The 23,254-nt window shown below is 54.4% G+C and overlaps 1 protein-coding gene across 1 annotated transcript in view; it reads right to left on the minus strand.

Annotated features, from left to right (window-relative positions):
- STK32B (serine/threonine kinase 32B) overlaps positions 1 to 23,254 on the minus strand; it is a 250,413-nt gene that overhangs the window by 80,281 nt on the left and 146,878 nt on the right. The window lies entirely within an intron of this gene.

Below are 23,254 nucleotides of genomic sequence, written 5' to 3' on the forward strand. Positions count from 1 at the left end.
CCTAAGGGAAGCCCCCCTACTCTGCCCTGCACCAGCCAATCTGGGGAGGAATCCGCTAATTTTCACCCAACAAGCCCTTCTTCCAGGACTCGCCATCTTTTGTCCTGGAGGAGAGGGGGAGGCGGGTAAACAGACTCCCTTAAACACCTAGGGAGTCCAAACTGCTCTCTCGGCCCTCTGCCTCTGCTGAGCCGCCCGCCTGGCCTGCCCAGGTGTGTTCTCTCCATTCAACCTTGTAACCTCGCTCCCCCCTAGTCCCAGTGACTGGGCACCCGCTCTCCTGTCCTTTCCATTCTGATGGGTGCCCTACCCCCCCAATAAAACTTTATCACTTCGCTCCCTGTCTCACGCCTGAATTCTTTCTTGCGTGAAGACAAGAATCCCCCGGCTTTCACGGCCTTTGCTCCAGTGACCCCATCACAGAACCCCGCCCTCACGACCTCATCTCATCCCAGCCACCTCCCTCGGCCCCACCCCCAAGTGCAGTCAAACCAGAGCACTTGAGGACCCGTGTCTGGTGCAGGCTCCCCGTGCAGGACCTGTGCCTTCTCAGCATCACTCCCCAGGCCGTGAGCTCCGGGTGAGCCCTCACTTGGGAGACCTCATGTTAGTGGGTGGCATTTTGGTGTAGGTTTTTTAAAAAAGAGACCAGTCTCATGTTGGGACAGGTGAGAGGAGGGAGGCTCGGAGAAGCCTTGCGCCTCGCCCGGGTCACACAGCTGCTGCACGACCTCCTTTCCCTAAAATCCATCTCCCAGTGGCATCTTCAGAGCCCCACCCCCCGCCTCCCTCTACCACACACACATCTGTGTCCCGCTGAGCCCAGGGGTCTGCACTTGCATTCATTTAGGAGCTGGCGTCTCCCATCTCACACCAGCAACCTGCTCCGAAAGCCAGCTGCTCTGTGCGAGAGCCAAGGACGGATTTCCCAGATTTTCAATGGGAAGAATCACAGTGCAATACCCAGCAAGCCACATTCCCCAACCAAGGTCTTAAACTACAGGTAAACACAATCAGCCGGCCGGCAAGAGGTCCGTATGGCAACATGTAAACTACTTTTTAACATTCTGTCCCCGTGTCAAACGCTACATGCAGTGAATGACACTGGCTTTGTTGTTTGCAGCACCACATCTCACTCTCAGCAGCAGCTAAGACCCGCGTCCCCTCTGGCGATACTTACTATGATTTTCCAAGCTGAACATACCTGGCTGTGACATCGCACTAGTTGCAGAGTTGCCTAGAATCACCTCGGTAAAACTGTGACATGGCATGTTAGGGTTCTGAATCATTCTGCCCTTAGGAACAACAGAACAAGGGTGGACAGATGCACACAGGGTTGGGCCAAGCGCCATTTCCACCATTCACCCAAAGAAATGCGAGTGACGGGCTGGTGCTACGCCACAGAGGGGAAAGCTGCCGCCTGCAGTGCCGGCATCCCATATAAGTGCCGGTTCAAGTCCTGGCTGCTGCACTTCTGATCCAATTGTCTGCTGTGGCCTGGGAAAGCAATAGAAGATGACCCAAGTTTTTGGGCCCCTGCACCCATGTGGGAGACCTGGGAGCTGCTCCTGGCTTCGGATTAGCCCAGCTCTGCCTGTTGCGGTCATCTGGGGGAGTGAACCAGTGGATGGAAGACCCCTCTCCCTCTGTCTCTCCTTTTTTCTTCCTCTCTCTCTCTCTCTCTCCCTATCTCCCTATCTCCCTCCCTCCCTCCCTCTCCTCTCGCTCTGACTCTCTCTGTAACTCTGCCTTTCAAATAAATAAAAAGTAAATCTTTTTAAAGAAAAGGAATATGAGTGATAATTTCATACAGCTCAGCTTCATACGGTCCAGGAAATCTTGGTGACAAAATTCAAGAGGTATGGGACCGGGAAGATGCTGGCTGGGGAAGCAGTGTGTGGGTGAGGACGCCTGCAGTGTGGTCCACACCCACGATACGCCTGCCCCCTGAACCACGCATTAATCAGATATGGCCCCTCCACTGCAGGTGCTCCCAGCACTGAGACAGGAGGAGGAGGGGAGTGCAGAGGCACTGACGAGGACCTCCAGAAGCAGAGGGGTGGGGGGTGCTGAACACCTGGCAGGGTGGGACGGACACCTGAGCTGCCTCGCTGGGAGTCTGTTCCACCCCCTGCTGCGGCACCTACCATGATGGTGACGAGTTCAGTTCCAGGCTCCCTTGCAGCTCCAGGTGAGGGTGATATACTTCCCTGAGACCCGTTAGTTGGGAAAACCGGCAAATTTGAGGTCTTGTTCTGGGAGGCTCCCTTCCCACTGCAGCAGGTGCGGCCAGGCCCTGTGCCAGCCAAAGTCTGTGACTTCGGGAAGTGGCCACAAAGGTTTAGCCAAGAGTGTGTGCTTCAGCCCTCCAGGGATTCTGGGAAGACATTTAATTCCCTCTAGAAAACCCCTCTCCTCTCAACTAACCAGCATACATTCTCTTCCCCGAAGCTGAGCCCTGGCTAACACACCAAGAGAAAGAGAGAAGGGAGAACATTCCAGAAATCAGCAGCAGCACATACAAAGGGGTGCCATGGGCTGGAGCTCAGTGTGGCGGCAGTGCGTGTGGGGGCGGAGGTCAGGGGAGGCCAGAGAAGGCCCCTAGCAAGGAGGACTCCGTGAGCCATGGTGAGGAGCCTGGACTTTAGTCCTAGATGTGGGGAGCTACTGAGGGGCTTCAAACAGAAAACGGGCCAGGTCAGCGTTGAGTTTTGGAGCAACTACTCTTGCAGCTGATTGATCAGACGGGCTTTACTCCTTGCAGTGCGGAAGTTGGGGGTTACTGAGGTCACTGATGAGCCCCAACCATCAGGGTGCACGCAGCCCTGGTGGAGGGTCCAGGAGCCAGGGGCAGATGCTTTGGTTCTGTGCACCTGCACCCTCACTGGTCACGCAGGGATTTTAGTGGTGTTGAAGTCCCAAGATGCTAGGATTTTTTTTTTTTTTGACAGGCAGAGTGGACAGTGAGAGAGAGAGACAGAGAGAAAGGTCTTCCTTTTGCCGTTGGTTCATCCTCCAATGGCCTCTACGGTGGGCGCACCACGCTGATCCGATGGCAGGAGCCAGGTGCTTCTCCTGGTCTCCCATGGGGTGCAGGGCCCAAGCACTTGGGCCATCCTCCACTGCACTCCCGGGCCACAGCAGAGAGCTGGCCTGGAAGAGGGGCAACCGGGACAGAATCCGGCGCCCCGACCGGGACTAGAACCCGGGGTGCCAGTGCTGCTAGGCGGAGGATTAGCCTAGTGAGCCGCGGCGCCAGCCAAGATGCTAGGATTTTATGAGTTATTAGGAGCAGGGGCTCAGGACACTGCCTGAAACACACAGAGCAGGTGCTCGAGGATACCTGCCTCTCACGTCAGCCTTCCCAGACTCCCGCCCTCAGCCCTCTGCAGAATGGGCTCTGCGCTGGGCGTCCCCAGGGACCTGGAGTTTGTCAGCTGTGTTCTGTCTCCCGCCTTGACCCTTCCTCCTGCGACTCTTTTGTCTCGAGCTCCCTGCCTTGTGATTCTGGGCCAGCTCGCCATTCGCATCACTCCAGTGACTTGCCAGTGCATTTGGCATTCACTCGGCATCCCTGTCTGGCCCGCGGGCCTCTCCGATCTCACTTTACCCTGCTCCTGACTCGGTCTGCTTCCTTCATCTACTCTGGCTGTCATGTTTCTCTGTCTGGCTAGGATCTTCCTCGTCCGACATCCTCAGCCTCCTTCACTCTCCCATTGCTGCTCCTCATCGCACCCTCGGCTCACAGGACGGCTCAGCAGACAAGCTTCCTACACTGCCCAACTCTGGGAGCCCTGCTCCTTTTTGGCACCTTCAATTTCTCTAAGCCGTTTTTCTTTTTAATATTTATCCTTATCTTTTTTAAAAGATTCATTTATTTATTTGAAAGGCAGAGTTACAAAGAGAGGCAGAGGCAGAGAGAGTCTTCTATCTGCTGGTTAACTCCCTAAGTGGCTGCAATGGCTGGAGCTGGGCCAATCTGAAGCCAGGAGCCAGGTCTCCCACATGGGTGCAGGGGCCCAAAGACTTGGGCCATCTTCCACTGCTTTTCCCAGGCCATTAGTAGGGAGCTGGATTGGAAGTGGAGCAGCCAGGACTCGAACTGGCGCCCATATGGGATGCCGGCACTGTAGGAGGTGGCTTTACCTGCTACCCCACAGTGCGGGCCCTTCATTATCATAAACAATCCAATTTACTCCTCGGTTCCTGTGGTCTCTCTCCCTGCCAGCACCACACACACATGCACACATACCACACATGTATGCACACACCACATGCACACATACATGCACACATGCATACACACATGCACACATACCACACATGCATGCACATGAATCAAATGCATGCACATACCACACACCAAACATACATACACACGTATACCACACACGCATGCACACACCACACACACACACACACATGTAAGCGTCAGTGGTTCTTAAACTACAGCATGAATCAAGTGTCTGGAGCCGTTGCCGCGGCTCACTAGGCTAATCCTCCGCCTGCGGTGCTGGCACCCCGGGTTCTAGTCCTGGTCAGGGCACTGGATTCTGTCCTGGTTGCCCCTCTTCCAGTCCAGCTCTCTGCTGTGGCCCAGGAAGGCAGTGGAGGATGGCCCAAGTGCTTGGGTCCTGCACCTGCATGGGAGACCAGGAGGAAGCACCTGGCTCCTGGCTTCGAATTGGCACAGTGCACCAGCCACAACGCACCTGTTATAGCGGCCACTTGGGGGGTGAACCAACGGAAAAAGGAAGACCTTTCTCTCCGTCTCTCTCTAACTCTGCCTGTCAAAAGAAAAAAAAAAAAAGAAGTGTCTGGAAGGCTGGGAAAATCTCCGGGCCCATCCCAGAGAGTCTGACTCAGTAGGGCTGGGATGAGACCAGCCTACTGTGTGGGGCCCGCACATTAAGAAGCACTGGTTGGGGCTGGTGCTGTGGCGCAGCGGGTGAGGCTACCACCTGCGGCACTGGCATCCCATATGGGCGCTGGTTTCAGTCCCGGCTGCTCCTCTTCTGATCCAGCTCTCTGCTATGGCCTGGGAAAGCAGTAGAGGATGGGCCAAGTCCTTGGGCCCCTTGGACCTATGTGGGGGACCCAGAAGAAGCTCCTGGCTCCTGGCTTTGGATCGGCTCAGCCCTGGCCATTGTGGCCATTTGGGAAGTAAACCAGTGGATGGAAGACCTCTCTCTCTCTCTCTCTCTGCCTCTGCCTCTCTGGAACTCTGCCTTCCAAATAAATAATCTTTTTTTTTTTTTTTAAATGAAACCCTGGTCTGCGTTCTTCAGACTTATCGGAACACTCAGCAGGTCTTTGAGTGATGTGTAAACCAATGAAGTCCTAATTTTTGTGTCATCCTTTAGGATCCCAAATCCAGCGTCCCCAGCTCCAGGAGGCCTTTCCGACAGCAGCGGACGGCCCAGCTCTGGTTGCTGCAGCCATTAGGGGAGTGACCCAGCAGATGAAGACCCCCCCCCCCCATAACGCTGCCTCTCAAATAAATAAATCTAAAAACAAAACCCTCTGTCCCTGCAAGTGTCACACACTGGAGAAGAGAGAAAGCCTAGATTTTAAGGGCTCCCATCCATCCGAGCAGCACAAAGACCCCACGGGGATGAGCTGCAGAGACGTAAATTGCATTATCTTTTAAATCTTCCTTCTTGAGTAAAACGCTATTATTATTTTTTACATCACAGCCGGGCTGGAGGTGCGAGGAGACGTGGATCCACGTGTCACAGATGGAGACGGCACGCGGCACACTCTCCCGAGCAAGCAGCGTCAGGCACTCCAGCTTAGCTTCTCCCCATTGCTTTCAGCTGGGCATCGGGAACCCCCGACAATGGCTACTGTCTCCTTGTAACGTCCCACATTCCCCAAGGCAGTTTACGAAGAGGGAATTGGCTGGGTTCAAAAAAAAAAATTACTCCAAACAGCTTTCTTCTTGGTTCTGAAGCTGACCCGCTTTCTGATCATTCATTCACTGCCCTTTATTGAAAGTGAAAAGCGAGAGAGGCCCTGGCAGGGACAATGATCCCAATGAAGTGGCTTCCTGCAGCGGATCCCTGGCCAGGCACCGACGCGCCCCAGGCTGTCTACACACTCTCCCTGAGGCTCCGTCTGTGAAAGAAACCACAGCGGATGCACTCGCTGGCTCCCCGAGCCCCCACGTCCATCAGAAGGACCTGGAGAGTGAGAGGACCAGTCCCTGCCTGCGCGAGGCTGGCGCCCACACGCGGGGGATGGAAGTTCCCTGCGCATCTACCGGCCCCGCCTGTGTTGAGTCCTGTGGGCTTCTTGGATGGACGAGCTCCTACGTGACACATAACAACCCTTCCCCCGGAGGTTCCTCTGAGGTTTGGTTTGACAGGTGCGGTCAGCCATGAGACGTCTGGGATGCTACCTGGGCAGGACGAGGATGGAGGGTCAGGGAGGGGGACCCGTAGCTGACCTCCCTGAACAAGGAGGCACCTTCACAGATGCACCTGATTTCTCAAGATTTCTTTCGGCATTTTGGATTAGTGCACCTTTGTGAGGGAACCGGGCAGCTCTGCACCGCACGCACGCACGTACGCACGCACGCGGCTGCGGGGGACCACAGCAGGCGCCAGCCTTGGCCACGCGCATGGGGCCCCCAGCTCCTGTGCTCCGGCTCTGGGTGCAGAGGGTTTCACAGCACTGTGGGCCACGGTGACCCCACCGTGCTGCCCAACGGGCGCCGGGGGCGTTCCCCGCTGTGTCCTTCTGCTCCCCTCATCCAGCCTCCCCCAGCGCCCGCTCCCCTGCCGACGTGAATCTGGGTGGCACAGGTTCATCCCTGTCACTGCTCGTCTCGTCTTCGAGCGAGAACACGCGGAGTTCGTCTGTCTGTGTCTGCCTTATTTTACTCAAGCAGCTCCGCTGGCGTGCGTTTGCTGTCAGTGTCAGGACGGCATTGCTCCCTGGGGGCAGAACGCGGCCGCTGTGTACACATTCCGTTCTCTTTATCCTTCTTGCTCCGGTGGACACCTGGGATGGCGGCAGGATCACAGCACTGCTGCCATCGCTTTCCTTGCCGATTTCATTTCCTGCACATGCGTTCCCAGAGTAGGGCAGCTGTGTCAGACGGTAGGGCTATTTTTAGTTAGTGTTTTTTTTTTTTTTTTTTTTAAGATTTATTTGAAGGTCAGAGTTACACAGAGGAAGATACACACACACACAGAGAGAGAGAGAGATAGAGAGAGAGAGAGAGAGAGAGGGAATTTTCTACTACTGGTTCATTTCCCCGATGGCTGCAACAGCCAGGGCTGGGCCAGGCTGAGCCCTGGAGGCAGGAACTCCATCCGGGTCTCCCACGTGGGTGCAGGGCCCAAGCACTCGGACATCTTCTGTGCTGGCCGGGAGCTGGATCAGAAGCGCAGCCGCAGTGCCAACCCCTACTTTCCGCGTCCCCAGGACTCCCCGTCCTGTCCTCTGTCTCGCAGATCTGCCTCCCCGCAGCGGCCATGGCAGCCTTTCCTCCTCTCCGCAGCCTCACCGGCATCCGTGAGTTTTCGTCTTTGGGATGACAGCCATTCTGCCTGGACTGGGGGGCACCTCCTTGTGGTTCTGATTCGCACCCCCCCCCCCCGGGGCCAGTCACACTGAGAGCGTTCCGTGTTTCTCTGGGCGTTCCCACTTCTTCTGAGAAATGTGCTCAGAGCCTTGGCCCACTTCTTGCCCCGACTGCCTGCTACTTTGTTGCAGAGTCCCCTGAGCTCCTTCTGTATCTTGGATATTAACCTCTGGTCAGATGATAGTTCCCAAACACTTTCTCCCACTCTGTGGATTGCCCCCTCACTCCTTTTATCATGTCCTTTGCTCTGTAGAAGCTTTGTAGCTTGATTTAACGCCATTTGTCTATTGTTGTTTTTGTGGCCTGTGCCACAACCCTTTTCAAACTATTCCAAAAAAGTTGCAAGGGAGAAGCTTATTCCACAAGGCCAACCTTATCCTGTTTCCAAAGCCATACAAGAATACAGCAAAAGAAGAAAACGTGGCCTGATATCCCTGATGAGCAACATTCTCAGCACGACACCTGCAAATCAAGTCCCACGACACTTCAGAAATAAAGCCCTGATCCTGACCACGTGGGACTGGTCCCCGGGATGCAGGATGGCTAAACGTAAACAAGCCAATGAACGTCACATAACACATCACCCAGAGAAGCAAGGACAAGAACCACATGAGTGACTCAATGGCTGCAGAAAAATTATCTGATAAAATTCAACAGTGGCCGGTGCCGTGGCTCACTAGGCTAATCCTCCACCTGCAGCGCTGGCACCCCAGGTTCTAGTCCCGGTTGGGGCGCCAGATTCTGTCCCAGTTGCTCCTCTTCCAGTCCAGCTCTCTGCTGTGGCCCGGGAAGGCAGTGGAAGATGGCCCAAGTGCTTGGGCCCTGCACCCACATGGGAGACTAGGAGAAGCACCTGGCTCCTGGCTTCGGATCGGCACAGTGTGCTGGCCACAACAGCCATTGGAGGGTGAACCAATGGAAAAAGGAATACTTTTCTCTGTCTCTCTCACTGTCCACTCTGCCTGTCAAAAAAAAAAAAAAAATTCAACACCCACTCATGACAATAATCTTAAATAAATAATAAGCCTATAAGCTCAGATATGTTGCGCTACATTACAACATAATAAAAACAACACACGACAAACCTGTAGCCAACACTACATTGAAAGGGGAGCAGCTGGATGCATTTCTTGGACAACCTGGAACCAGGCCCAGTCTCACCGCTTACTCAACGTGGCTCTGCAAGTTCTGGCCAGCGTTACTGGGCAAGAGAAAGCAATGAAAGGCACATGAATAGGAAAAAAAATTGAATTATCCCTGTCAGCAGTGGCATGATTCTACATACAGAGAAACTGAAAGACTACCAAGAGATTATTAGACTGATTAAAGTTGTAGGCTACGAAATCCAATGCTGACAAACCAGTACCACGAGACACCAAAAATGAACTCACTGAGGATTACAAGAGGAATCTCACTCACAATAGCCAAAACAGTACCTTGGAATAAATTTAGCCAAGAATGTAAGACTTTTACACTGAAAACTACAAAATATTAATGAAAAACTGAGCAGGATATACAAAAGTGAGAGACCTCCCAAGTATATGGATTGGAAGGACTGATAGTGTTACAATGTCCATATTATTTAAAACAGAGTCAGATTCAAGACCATCCTCATCAAAGTACGCATGACATTCTCTGCAGAAAGAGGAAAAAATCCTAAAACTCACATGGAAACACAAAAGACCTCTTACAGCCAAAGCAACCATGAACAACAGTAGCAAAAGGGGAGGCATCATAATACCGGGTTTCAAGACATGCTACAGGGTCCTTGTAACCAGAACAGTATGGTACTGGCATAAAAATAGACACTCAGGCCAGTTGAATGGAACAGAAATCCAGAAATCAGCCCACACAGTCAACTTCTCCTTGATAAAGGAGCTAAAAGCACACCCTGGAGAAGAGATGGCCTCGTTAATAAATGCCCCTGGGAAATCCACACGTCACACATCCAGGGGCAGAAGACTGACCTTCGACACCCTCCGACCTCTCGCCCTGTACAAGACTCTGTATAATTTTTAGAAAGTATAGGAACTTGCTAAAAATAGTAAGCTGTCTTGGATCGGCACAGATCTGGCCGTTGCGGCCAACTGGGGAGTGAAACCATGAATGGAAGACTTCTCTCTCTCTCTCTCTCTCTCTCACTCTCACTCTCTCTCTTTGCCTCTCCTTCTCTCTCTGTGTAACTCTTTCAAATAAAATAAGTAAATCTTAAAAAAAAAAAAAAAAACAGAAAGCTCTCTTTATACTGGGGCGATGTTCTGTTCTTCTGTGAAGATGCTTCGGGGAAACCGGTCCTGTGTCCAAGGCTGAACGTCTTCCACGAGGCTACCCGGGCTGCTAGTGCTCCTCCTCCTCGCCAGTGAGCTGGGTCTTAGCCATGCTCAGCGAACCATCCTCACAGCCATTCTGCTCTCAGGGGACCCGCCCAGACCTTCTCCAACCCAGCCTGCAGCTGCTTCACTCCCCCACGCAGCCCTCCAACACTGCTACCCACCCGATGCTGCAGGTGCTCATGGGATGCAGTGATGGCAGCCGCAGAGACACGGAAGCTGGGATGTGCAGCAGGAAACTGAGGCAGCAGCCAGAGGATCAACAGGGCCGTGGGGGGTGAGGAGGCGACAATCCTGGCGGAAGTGCCCCTCCTGTCACAGCCACGTTGCGCTGCTGTAACAGAACACCTGCAGAATTTACAGGAGCTTACCTGACTCACGGCTCTGGGGGCTGGGAAGTCTGAGAGCATGCGGGTACACCTGCTGCCACCTCCATGCTGTGCCATTCCACAGAGGAAGGCCAAAGGGGGTGAGGAGGGGAGGTGAGAGCAAGACAGGGCTGAGCTTGGTTTTCTGAGAACCCACTCCTACCCTAACACTGTCAAGCCCCTGCCGAGGGCACGATCCTCATGGCCTCGTCACCTCTTTCCAAGTCCCACCGGGCAACACGGCTGCATGGGCGGTGAAGTCCAACACGTGCACTTGAGGGGACGCCTGCTTTCCAACCACTGCACCTGCCCCGAGCGGCCTTACTGTCGCTCTCCTCCTCGGGCTGGGCGGACAGGGCCCAGGCGTGAACCACACTGAGAAGACATTACAGCAGAACTGATCCGGGTGGCTTGGGGCAGGACACACACAGGAGGATCTTGAAATCACGGCTGGCAAACAATGACCTGTCCCAAGATGTGATGTGGCGAGTGGAATCCGAGTCGACCCACTCTCTCCTGTGACAACGGAAGAACAAAGGGCCAGACACAGGGAGACTCGGAGGAACCCACATCAGCGCTGGGCGTCTCCCTGAATATTTTCTGTCTGCTCTGCCTTCCCTTGGCTTCAGAGGGCCACCTACGTGAGCGCAGGGGCCACGCCAAAAATCAGTTGCCATTTGTGGGTCTACTTGTGGACTCTGTTCTGTCCCACGGCCCTATTTGTCCATCGCGATGCCAGTATCACAGTCCCAATTCCTCTGTATTTATAATGTGTTGAAACTCAGTGGTAGTAGCTTTATTACTAGATTCATAGCTTTTAAAGCTGTTTTGGCTGCTCTAGGTCTTCCGCATTTCAAATTAATTTTAGAATCCCTTGGGCAATTCGGGGAGAATGGACAGGTCAGCAACACTGGGTTTTAAGACCCATGAAGAAGGATCTAGCTCCATCCGTGTCTGTCTCCCGTCCCTCTCTTAGCGATGTTTCACAGCAGTCAGTGCAGGGGTCTTTTAGTTGCTTACCCGGCTCCATCCAACACCTCCTGACTCCTGAGGCTTTGCAGTGTGGCTCGTGGGTGCAGGCCCCCGTCTCAGCCCTGTGTGGGTTTCCTCCCCCCACTCCCCAGTACTTGCCGACAGCCCCTTCCCTGGCCACGTGCGCCCACTGGCCAGGACTCACCTCCTCCGAGCAGCCCTGGCTTTCTCTGTGGGCGCAGCACCCGCCCTGCTGCACTGTTCTGTGGACTCCCACGTCTGACTCGCAGCTCTGTCTCCCCTACGCTTCCTCGGTTCCTCGCCCAGGTCGCAGCCTGGAGACCCCCTTAGGTCGGTGATGTCACTTCCTAGGTCCATGATGTCACTTCCTAGGTCGGTGATGTCACTTCCTAGGTCCGTGATGTCACTTCTTAGCTCAGTGATGTCACTTCCTAGGTCCATGATGTCACTTCCTAGGTCAGTGATGTCACTTCCTAGGTCCGTGATATCACTTCTTAGGTCAGTGATGTCACTTCCTAGCTCGGTGATGTCACTTTCTAGGTCAGTGATGTCACTTCCTAGGTCGGTGATGTCACTTCCTAGGTCAGTGATGTCACTTCCTAGCTTGGTGATGTCACTTCTTAGGTCAGTGATGTCACTTCTTAGGTCAGTGATGTCACTTCCTAGGTCAGTGATGTCACTTCTTAGGTCGGTGATGTCACTTCCTAGGTCCGTGATGTCACTTCCTAGCTTGGTGACGTCACTTCCTAGCTCGGTGATGTCACTTCCTAGGTTGGTGATGTCACTTCCTAGGTCGGCGATGTCACTTCCTAGATCCGTGATGTCACTTCTTAGGTCTGTGATGTCACTTCCTAGGTCTGTGATGTCACTTCCTAGCTCAGTGATGTCACTTCTTAGGTCAGTGATGTCACTTCCTAGGTCAGTGATGTCACTTCCTAGGTCCGTGATGTCACTTCTTAGGTCCGTGATGTCACTTCTTAGCTCGGTGATGTCACTTCCTAGGTCCGTGATGTCACTTCTTAGGTCTGTGATGTCACTTCCTAGGTCGGTGATGTCACTTCCTAGGTCCGTGATGTCACTTCCCATCCTCAGTGCTCAGGGTCCTGCGCACCTGGGTCCAGTGTTTCTAAGCCACCGTTTCATCTGCTTCTCCTGTAAGTCTTGTCCTTGTTCTGTTTTGATGCGCAGAAGCCCTGGACTGTTTTCTGAATCACAGGGATCTTTTCCAAAGGAAAGGTTTCTAGAAGGAGTGACCGCAGCAGGTGCAGGTGTGCAAATGCATAGTGACCAGGACAGAAGGGCCCCTGTGTTCACGAAGCTGTCTAGGCAGGAAACTCACATCACACACATGCTAAGGACGTCTGGGCCGACAAGGACAGCAGGGGACCCATAGGTTACCACGGAGCTAAAGAGCCCTATCACCTAGCGATGTCGTAGTCAGCCTAACGTCAGAGCTGCACATCAACTGTGCATGAGCATGACGCTCGTGAAAGCCACCTGCTGCAGGCCAGCCGTAAAAACACAGCAATGCAATTACACGTCGTATGTGACACCACGACGACACTAGGGCGATGCCGCTGGCTCATGCACTCGCCATCTGTACTGCTGCTATTTGAGAGCGCGCTTCACCTGCTTGTAGTGGGGCTGTGAGAGGGTGCGCCACGCCGTACCAGCAGCAGCCGCACACACCCGGCTTTGTCACCTCGCTCGATGGCCTCCACCACCTGGGTGTGTGCTACACACACTCTGTGACCATCACACAACGAAACTCTCAGACGGTATCCCTGGTGTCAAGTGGCACGTGACGATGTGTCCACATCAGGGTGACATCACGGGGACCGGAGCCAAGGGAAGCAGCCTGCCCGCACCGGGCGAGGTAGGGGTCTCTGCAGGGGAGGGATTGGACCCAGATGAACCGCAGGGGCTTGTGGAGGAGCAGAGTGAACAGACAGATATACAGACTGTCCAGTCGAGGACGGAGTGAGCCTGGCACTTCTGCAGCACAGGGTGAGGCCGGAGCGGCCGGCGGGAGGGACATAGGGCAGCAGGAGTCGGATCACGCCGACCTCCCGGCAGGGAGAAGCGAGCGGCGCAGTGTGGCAGAACCGTGCTCAGACGCAGGGGTAAACGCCAGGGTGACGCTTGCTTCACATTCCTCTGTCTCGCACACAGCAAACAGCAGAGAATCTGGCTTCCCCTTCCCGGAGACTGCAGAGCAGTGAGCAGCCCCCAGGCCACTGGCCAGCGAGAAGGGAGGGTCCTGACCCTGCTGCGGGCCGGTCAGCACTGCTGGGGACGTGTACACCCAGGGGGTAGCCATCACGCTCACGCTCCACCCCCAGAAGGGAAGCTGCAAAGTCACGGGCAGCTGTTAACTTCCTTCCAGGGAGGAGGGAGCTGAGCCCGGACCATGAATGCAAACTTCCCTCTCTCATTAGCACATGGAGGTCCATTGGGCTCTTTGTGAGCGGGTGGCTGTCTACAACACAAATGGACCCCTTTCCAGGTCCCCCCCCAACTCTGGCGCGATTCTTCCTGTCTCTACACTTCAGCTGCATGACCGGATGAGGCGTCAGCAGGGCTGCGTAACCAGAAGATAGGAAAAATTGATTTTCGTCCCAGCTGTGTGGCTTATTCACTGCGTGACCTTGGATGAGTCACTTAATTCTCCACAGGCTCAGCTTCCTTTCCTGGGTGAGGAGGAAGCTCCCATCGTCCCACGCGTCATCGGGGGAGCCACTGCTAACCACGCAGATGCCACGGGAGTCCTTCCACACCCAGGAAGGATGTTTAGGCAAACACAAGCCTCCCCTGGCAAGAATTTAGCACTGAGCTGAGCAGCCAAAGGGGTGCTGAGCAGGCGTAGAGGAAGGAATCAACCCCCTCTACTGTAATAAACACTGTTGCTTTTGTTTAATTTTAAATATCCAAAGACTGAGCTAAATTTAAGAGTGTATCAATGGTGCCGCACCCATCTGGACTCATGGATACTACGCAGCTGTCTCCCATTCGCCACCCCTCACTCACAGAATCAATAAGACGACTGGAAACGGGTTCTGCCCTTTTGCAAACAGTACACATTTTTGGTGCAAAGCCCTCTGTCCAAGCATTCCGTGACACCCTGATTTCCTGGCTCAGGAACCCACCTCCCGGGTCCCATTGTGATCAACAGACTCAGAAAGGTTTGGGTGTTTGAGATGGGGGTCCCTTGGCCTTTATTCAACTTGGTTTGGGGGGGCAAACATACTGTAGAAGTCTACGAGCAAGAGACTGAAAAGCTAGGACAAGAGTGATGGCCACACACTTCCACACGCTTGCTCTCAGCTCACTTGCACAGTCAGTCTGACCGCTATCCCCGGTACAAAGGCAGGAATCTGATCTTAAGGGGAAGTCCTGGGGAATCGCTAATCACTAGGACGGAGGGGAGGACCCACAGCCAGACTCCATCACGCACTCTGCACCCACCCGAGCAAGCAGCACCAGAGGGAGCCCCACGACCGAGGTCAAACAGCGCATCCCTTTCAGACCAGATGGCTCGGCCGCAAAGCCTGCAGGTCCCCGGGCTTCCACTCCCGGTCCTGGGCGGCTCCAGCACAGCTCTGGGTCTAATTTCTTCACCTTTTTCTCAGAGTTCACACCACCTCTCCTGCAGGCCCATCTGCGAATTTAATTAACCAGCTACTGTTGCAGGCTTCCCGCTCTTTAATTAAGATCTTTGAAGCCAGACCTAACCCCTGTGCCCTCGGCCATGCCCTGGAGGTTCCCGTCAGCTCCGAAAAGGACTGCTTCTAACCCCGCGTTACATGCTCGGGCGGCAAACTGGATGTCGGAACTCTTCTGTCTCCAAAAAATCACTTTCTCCAGAGACACGCTACGCGCCAGCTCTGAATCTGGTTTGTTAAAATCCAAACACGAGAGATTGCTCCCAATGCTGTTAACACTGTTGCTGTTATTACTAGTAGGTAATTAGAAAAAAAAAAGTTGGTAGAATTTGCTGTGGCATCTTGGGTTTGCATCCTAAGTCTGCCAAAGTATTTGACTAGTAGGACAATACCTGTGTATCAAGGAGACCACAAGTCCCCACGTACTTATCATTCTAATGACAAAATGCTATTGTAGAGAGCCAAATTTAAATAAAGGAAAATGTAGCCGGATGCTCTCCGTTTTATTAATGACCAGATGCTAGATGTTTCTGATCCTACTACCCATCACTCTGGCGTGTCCACAGCGTGGAATTTGCCACTGCCACGAAAGCTAACAGTGTGGCGTAACAAGGGGAACACCCAGCATGTGTCTGGTGGAAAACCAAGGCCAAGAAAATCTCAGGGCTACAACACACACAATGCATCAAAGCAGGTCTACAAAGCCTGACCACGACCAGGCGAAAAATGGAACCACAAGACTGTGGAGAAGTTCATTTGCAGGGCTAATTTTAAGTCAATACAGATGCAGCACAGAAAGGCGAGACGGCTGTAACTCAACACTGCAGAGACTTCTGGCGCTGGAGGTGTGGCTCCCGAAGCCTGCGCCAGCGCCTCTCCACGGTCAAGGCGGCAGTGCCTGTGCCCCAGCCCCGCGTCCCGATTTGCATTTCCATGCCCAAGAACGTTTATCTGAACCCACAGAAGGCCATGCACAGGCAGGGTGGAAGAAGCAAAGGGTGAACCCTCCCCTAGGAGTGGTCTTCAGCCAGCGTCAGGAGCTGCAGAAGCGCCCACGCTTTCCCACCCGCAGGAGGTGGAATTCCGAGGCAGGCGACCTGTGCCGTTCCCCTGATTACCACAAAGGACCAACAGCATTCTGTGGAAACCCTTAAGGTTTTCTAACCTTTGAGGACCAGAACAACCGATTATCTACAAGACATCAAAGAAACCTCAATGACTCCCTCACACCGCAAACAAAAGCTAATGGGAAACAGACACCAGCTCCATGAGCTAAAGGTACTTTCTAGAAGATCTGCGGGAGTTAAACATTCTTAGACAAGGCATAGAAAGCAGTGGACCTAAAAATGGGAAGTCTATGAATGGCAGTACGTTCAAGTCAAAATCTTGCTCATGATGACACCATTAAACACAAAATCAAAGCGTACACGGGAATCTAGCAGTCACAAGATAGAGACCTCACAAAGAACTTTGATCAAGGGTATCCACAGGACTTTCTTTATAACTCAGCAATTTAAAGAATAATTCTAAAAAGCAGCGAAAGACTTGGGCAGACACTTCCTGAAGGAAAATATATAAACACAAGTAAGTAGATGCAGATGGCCAGCACCAGGAGTCATCAGGAAAAAAGAAATCAAAACTACAACGAAATACCGATACACACTGCGCAGAACAGCTCAGATAAAGACAATCCCAAACGTGGATGGGGGCGGGGCAAGCCAGCCCTGGTGGACTGACGGCAGGAGTGTCAGATTCTGTGACAGCTTTTGAAACCTCTACGGCGGTTTCGTACAGAATTGAACACACGCCTGTCCTCTAATCCAGCAACTCCACCCCCACGTGGCTGCCCAGAGAAACGAACGCTTGAGCTCATGGAAGATTTCCATCAAAATGCCCACCAGCGCCTTATTCCTAACGGCCCCAAATCGGAGACCACCGAAATGTCCACTGAGAAGAGGAGGGGCTGTTAACTGACTGTATTTTCATTCAGGAAAATGCTACACAGGAACAGAAAGAAATGAAGCACTTTAGCACTTTCACAGTCAGTGATACAGCCAAACGCCAAAACCACTACGCTGCAAGAAAGAACCGGGCACGATTTTTCCATTCAGGTGAAATTCTGGAATAGGCAAAGCTCGTCTGTGACAACCGAAGCAAGTGCAGGGGTTCCCTGGAAGGCGGAGATGGGAACTGACAAAGAAAGCAGATCAAACAACTGAAAGTGATGGAAACGGTCTGCAGGCGGTGGAGAGTGTGCTAACCCCAGCAGGGCCGGTCAGCGTGTCAAAACCGGTCAAACTAACACACGTGTCAGAATGGAACAGCACACTAAGGAGTCCGCCGGTCAGCGTAAGTGACATTCACTTAGGGGAAAGGAGGGAAACGCAAGGTGAGCTACCTAAAACAAAGACCGCGCTCCGGGCGGCTCTTAGCCGGCACACGACTCGGCCAGGGCCGGTGATTTCACACAAGGGGGCCTGGAGAGGTCTGTGGCTGCTGCAGCCCGAGGAGACGCACATCAGCCCTGCCCCCACACCCAACAGGCTGCTGTCACTCACACGCTGGGCAGGCAGAGGCTGACGGGGGCATGGCACGGGAGACGGAACCCCAGCGGTGGCCCTGGGATGCTGAGTGAACAGGACCTGACCAGAGAAGTCAAACCCAAGTCCCAGCCACTCCTGACGAGGAGGACGGAACGTAGGAGCCTGCGCTGATCCACACAGGCCCTCCCAGGCGAGAGGCCCCTCCGGGCTGCCTGAAAACCAGTGCACGCAGCTGCTGGCACGCAGCTCCCCGCTTGGGGGAGAGAGATCCATAAATACGCTTAACAAAGGGCCAAACTGGAGGTCTGGGCAAGAGGGGTGGTCAGGGCAGCTCAGCGCGGAGCTGCCACTGGGGCTTCCTCCTCAGGAAGGTGCGTTCTGATCAACACGAGCCCTGCAATCCTCATTATGGCTTTCCAGCCACACCTCCCCGTGCACAGCACTTTCCATTATCACAAACACGGCACCGTTTTCTATACGCTGTGTCACAGGCTTGAAGACGTACTTAGCCGTACATTGGCCCTGTCCATAGAAATCCACATCGCTATCATCAGGCTGGTGCCACGGCTCACTTGGCTAATCCTCTGCCTGCGGCACTGGCACCCCAGGTTCTAGTCCTGGTTGGGGCGCTGGATTCTGTCCTGGTTGCCCCTCTTCCAGGCCAGCTCTCTGCTGTGGCCCGGGAGTGCAGTGGAGGATGGCCCAGGTGCTTGGGCCCTGCACCCCATGGGAGACCAGGAGAAGCACCTGGCTCCTGCCTTCGGATCAGTGCAGCACCGGCCATGGTGGCCATTTGGGGGCTGAACCAACAGAAGGAAAACCTTTCTCTTTGTCTCTCTCTCTCACTAACTCTGCCTGTCAAAAAAAAAAAAAAAAAAATCCACATTGCTATCATCAATGGTTGTGTGGAGTGGCACGCCAGGTCCTTATTTAACCAAAGTCCTCCAGGGTCATTTGAAATTGTTTTAAATGATTGACTGATTGACAGCGGTTCACGACTGTCACAGTGTCTAACTTGGCCTTGGAGGAAAGGCACTCCGTGGAGACGTGCAGGAAGCAGGAGGGGGCCAGAGAGAGGAGGCCAGGAGAAAGCACCCAGCGTGGGAAACACAAGTCATTCTGTGAGGCCGGGGCACGGGCGCGTGGGGAGAGAAGGGGCCAAGGAGGACAAGCGAGTGAGATCGAAGCACGCGGGGCCGTGACGATCAGCCTGGGGATTTGTCCTGGACCTGAGAGCCACGGGGCACACATCACAGCTTTGGGACATTGGAGGGACAGCAGCGGGCGGCGCTTTAGAAAGGTCTCTCCTTGCCTCCTGTGCAATCGGTCGTCTCCTGAATGCCTGTTCCTATCAGCTCAGGAAACACCTCCCACCCCAGACCGCAGGGGTTGGCTACAAGCCAGCAGCGCTGAGAACTCCCCTCGTTGAGCTGTGTTGCCTGCGGACACCCTGGCGTCCTTTGAGGTCTGGCTCAGGTTTGACGGTCCGTGAGCGCTCGGCTGCTGCACGGATTGCCTGGCTCGGGGTCGCGCTGTGGGTTTAGACAGGGACGCTCTGGGGTGGGAGGCACACTGATCGCTGGCGTAGGTGGGTAGGATGAGAGTCTCAGCGGACTGGGGGCGGGGCATGAGAGTGACTATTCTCCCACCCCGAGGACATAGACATTTACAATAAAACAATCCAATAAGCTGCCCAGGCTCAGGAATACGTTAAAGAAAGCAAGTGCCGGAAACCAAGTGGGGCCTCGCCAGAGAAGGGAGTGGGGGACAGAGCGAAAGGCCCAGAGTCCTGTGCGGTCGTACCTGAACCGGGGAGGAGCCGGGGTGGGGGCCATGGACAGGGAGGAGGAGAGGCCAGAGCTCCGTGAAGCCGGGGGCCTGAAGGGCTGCACAGGGCACGGAAGACGCCCTTGACACGCACCCCCGTACACCCCGGGAACAGGGGCAGAAGTCCTCTGCCTCCGATCAAAACTGCAAGTCTGCATCAAACTCACCCCACCCACCTTGTAGGGGTTCACCGACAGCAGCGCCTGCATCACTGAAAACTCCTGCGGCCAGCGGCAGGAAAGGGGAGGGGCTTCCACACCCAGCGCAGCAGACGGAACCCCCACCACTGCCGGCCGCGCTCAACACCGTTAATTCTCCCGATCCGTTAGGGCTCAACGTCTCTCCGTGTGCCTGGGTCTTCTTCCACTTCTCCCATCAACGTCCCGTAGTTTTCAGTCTATAGCTATTTCATCTCCTTGGCTCGTTGATCCTGAGTATTTTGATTTTAATGCTACTTGAAATGTGATGGTTTTCTTAATTCCTTTTTTGTACAGCCCACTGTTAGTGTACAGAAATGTAACCCATCTTGGTGTGTTAGTCTTGTATCCTGCAATGCTACTGAGTTTGCGTCTTGGTTCCAACAGTTTTGTTTTTATTTTGATGGGGTCTTTAGGGTGTTTTATAGTCGAGCATCACTTAAAGCCGGATATGATCTGAGAAATGCACCACTGATTTTGTCACTGTGAGATCACAGAGTGCGCCTGCACAAACCAAGTGGCTGTGACACCACTAGGTGACATGACCTTATGGGGCTGCTGTCATATATGGGGTCCACTGCTGACTGAAACGTCATTATGCAGTGGATGACCCTGCAAACTTCTCCCCTCCCTCTTTTTCTTTCTTTCTTTTCTTTTCTTTCTTTTTTTTTTTTTTTTGACAGGCAGAGTGGACAGTGAGAGAGAGAGACAGAGAGAAAGGTCTTCCTTTGCCATTGGTTCACCCTCCAATGGCCGCCGCGGCCGGCGTGCTGCGGCCGGCACACCGCGCTGATCCGATGGCAGGAGCCAGGAGCCAGGTGCTTCTCCTGGTCTCCCATGGGGTGCAGGGCCCAAGCACTTGGGCCATCCTCCACTGCACTCCCGGGCCACAGCAGAGAGCTGGCCTGGAAGAGGGGCAACCGGGACAGAATCCGGCGCCCCGACCAGGACTAGAAACCTGGTGTGCCGGCGCCGCTAGGTGGAGGATTAGCCTAGTGAGCCGCGGCGCCGGCCTCTTTCTTTCCTTCCCTCCTCTCCTCCTCCTCTCCTTTCCCTCCTCTCCTCTCCCCCTCCTCCCTCTCTCCCTTCTCTCCTCCCCCTCCCCCTCTTCTCCTCTGCTCCTCTTCCCCCTCCCTCTCCCCTCCTCTCCCCCTCCTCCCTCTCTCCTCTTCACTCCTCCCTTTCCCCTCCCCTCTCCTCCCCTCTACTCTCCCCCTCCTCCTCTCCTCCCCTCCCCTCTCCTCCCCTCCCCTCTCCTCCTCTCTCCTCTCCTCCCCTCCCCTCTCCTCCCCTCCCCTCTCCTCCTCTCTCCTCCCCTCCCATCTCCTCCTCTCCCCTCTCCCCCTCCTCTCCTCTCCCCTCCTCCCCTCTCCCCCTCCTCCCCTCCCTTCTCCCCTCTCCCCCTCCTCCCCTCTCCTCCTCCATTTCTCTTTTCTTGCATGGCTGCTCCGGTCAGGACCTCCAGTACCATGTGGAACAGCAGCAGTGAGGGCGAGTGCCTGCCTTGGTCCTCATGTTGAAGGAGACGCTTGCCACGTCCCTAAGTGGAGGTGCATCCTTGCACACCTAATTTGTTGAGTTTGTTTTCTTCAATCAAAACAGGATTCCGAGTTTTGTCAAAGGTTCTTCCTGTGGCTAATGAGAAGACGTCACAACTTTTGGCCTTCCTTCTGTTAGCGTGGTGACCGCATTGACTGATTTGCTTGTGCCGGACAACCCTGACGCCCCAGGGCTGAGCCCCCGTGATGGCGGTGGAAGTCCTCTCGGGGCGCTGCCGAGGTTTGCCGGGATCGGGGCACTGCCCAGCTTGGCCAGGATCGGGGCGCTGCCGAGCTTGGCCGGGATTGGGGCGCTGCCCAGCTTTGCCGGGATCGGGGCGCTGCCCAGTTTGGCTGGATTCCAGGGAGGGTCTATGCATGGATGTTTGTGTTCACGGCAGCATTAGCACAGCCGAGATTGGAAAACTACCTATGTGTCCATCAACAGACAAATGACAGCAAAACTAACCAGCCACAGCAAGGAAGGAGTCTTGTCATTTGTGACAGCACAGACTGGTGCAGAAAGAGGACTACTGCGTTAATCTCATTCCTAGGTGGAATCCACAAAAGCCAAACTCATACGAGGGAAGCTGCTGGCGGCTGGAAGTGGCTGGAAGACAGGAAGATGCTACCCAAACAGTCCAAGCCGTCCGTTCCACGATGCACAGGGTCTGGGGATCTCAGACCTCATCCTGCAGCAGGGAGGATGATGGGTGTGTCAACACACCTGACCGTAGGGATCATCACAAACCATCTGAAGGAACTTCAGAATGTTCATGGAAAATGTGCAGTATCTTTAAACATTCTTATGTGATTGAGAAGAGAGAGAGAGAGAGATTTTCCGTTTGCTGGTTCGCTCTCCAGGCCAAAGCCAGGAGCCAGGAGCCCCATCCAGGTCTCCCATGTGGGTGGCAGGGATCCCAGAACGGGAGCCGTCTCTGCTCCTCTCCGCATGTGCACTAGCAGAGAGCCGATGGGGAGCCGAGGTGGGACTTGACGCCAGGACTCCAGCAAGGGATGTGGGCGACTCAAGGGGCGGTTTAACTGCTGTGCCACAGTGCTCACTCTGTGAGTTACCTTTTTTTTTTAAAGATTTATTTATTTATTCATCTGAAAAGCAAAGTTTACAGAGGGCGAGGGGAGAGGCAGAGAGAGGGAGGTTGTCCATCTGCTGGTTCACTCCCCAAATGGCCGCAATGGCTGGAGCTGCGCCAGTCTGAAGCCAGGAGCCAGGAGCTTCCTCCGGGTCTCCCACAGGGGTGCAGGGGCCCAAACACTTGGGCCATCTTCCACTGCTTTCCCAGGCCAGAGCAGAGAGCTGGATCAGAAGTGGAGCAGCCGGGACTCAAACCAGCACCCACATGGGATGCCAGCACTGCAGGTGGTGGCTTTACCCACTACGCCACAGCACCAGCCCCAATAAATAAATTTTTTGTTAAAAAGGAAAATACAAAATTGTCCCAACTGTGCTGGTGACCCTCTGGACGGTGACATCTGGGCAGGGAGCCCACGTCCAGCAGGAGACTACGTTTCATCAAGCATCTAAAATGATTCTTACGGTGACCAACGTCCCCTCTGTGCCAAGGCCAGCAACACTTGTGCCAAGGCCAGCAACACTTGTACCAAGGACGCATACAACTAAGGAAGCAGCCTGTGGGCAGATCACGGGAAGACGAGGCCAGGGCGTGGGGCGACACGGGTGCGAGCTGGGCAGCTGTTGAGTAGACACGAAAGAGGAGTGCTTGCTCCATCATGGTCCGAGCTCACGGCAGTGCTGAGACACAGCCACGCTTTCTTAGTGAAGCTCCCCAGACCACACCTGTGCCCCTCCCGGGTCCAGAAGGCTGCTCTGTCTACCCACACTCAGAGTCTGCGCCAGAGAATGCAACGCCCGTCAACCGTGAACCTCAGCAATTTTAACAGAAACTGGTACTGAACTGACTCTAGGTTGACATGAAGTTCTGAGGACGAGCAAAGAGCCCACGGCCCTTCACCCAGCTTCACATTAACATTTGCAAAACTACAGCGGATTCACGTTGGCACAACCCATCCACCTCATTCCTATGTCGCAGCTTTACTTGTGCAGTGGGTCCCATGCAACTTTCTCCCATGTGCGGGCTCCTGGGTCCACCACCTCCCACGTGCGGGCTCCTGGGCCCACCACCTCCCACGGGTGGGCTCGGGTCCACCACCTCCCACGTGTGG

This window comes from Oryctolagus cuniculus, chromosome 2 (genome assembly GCF_964237555.1).
Source record: "Oryctolagus cuniculus chromosome 2, mOryCun1.1, whole genome shotgun sequence".
NCBI lineage: Eukaryota > Metazoa > Chordata > Mammalia > Lagomorpha > Leporidae > Oryctolagus > Oryctolagus cuniculus.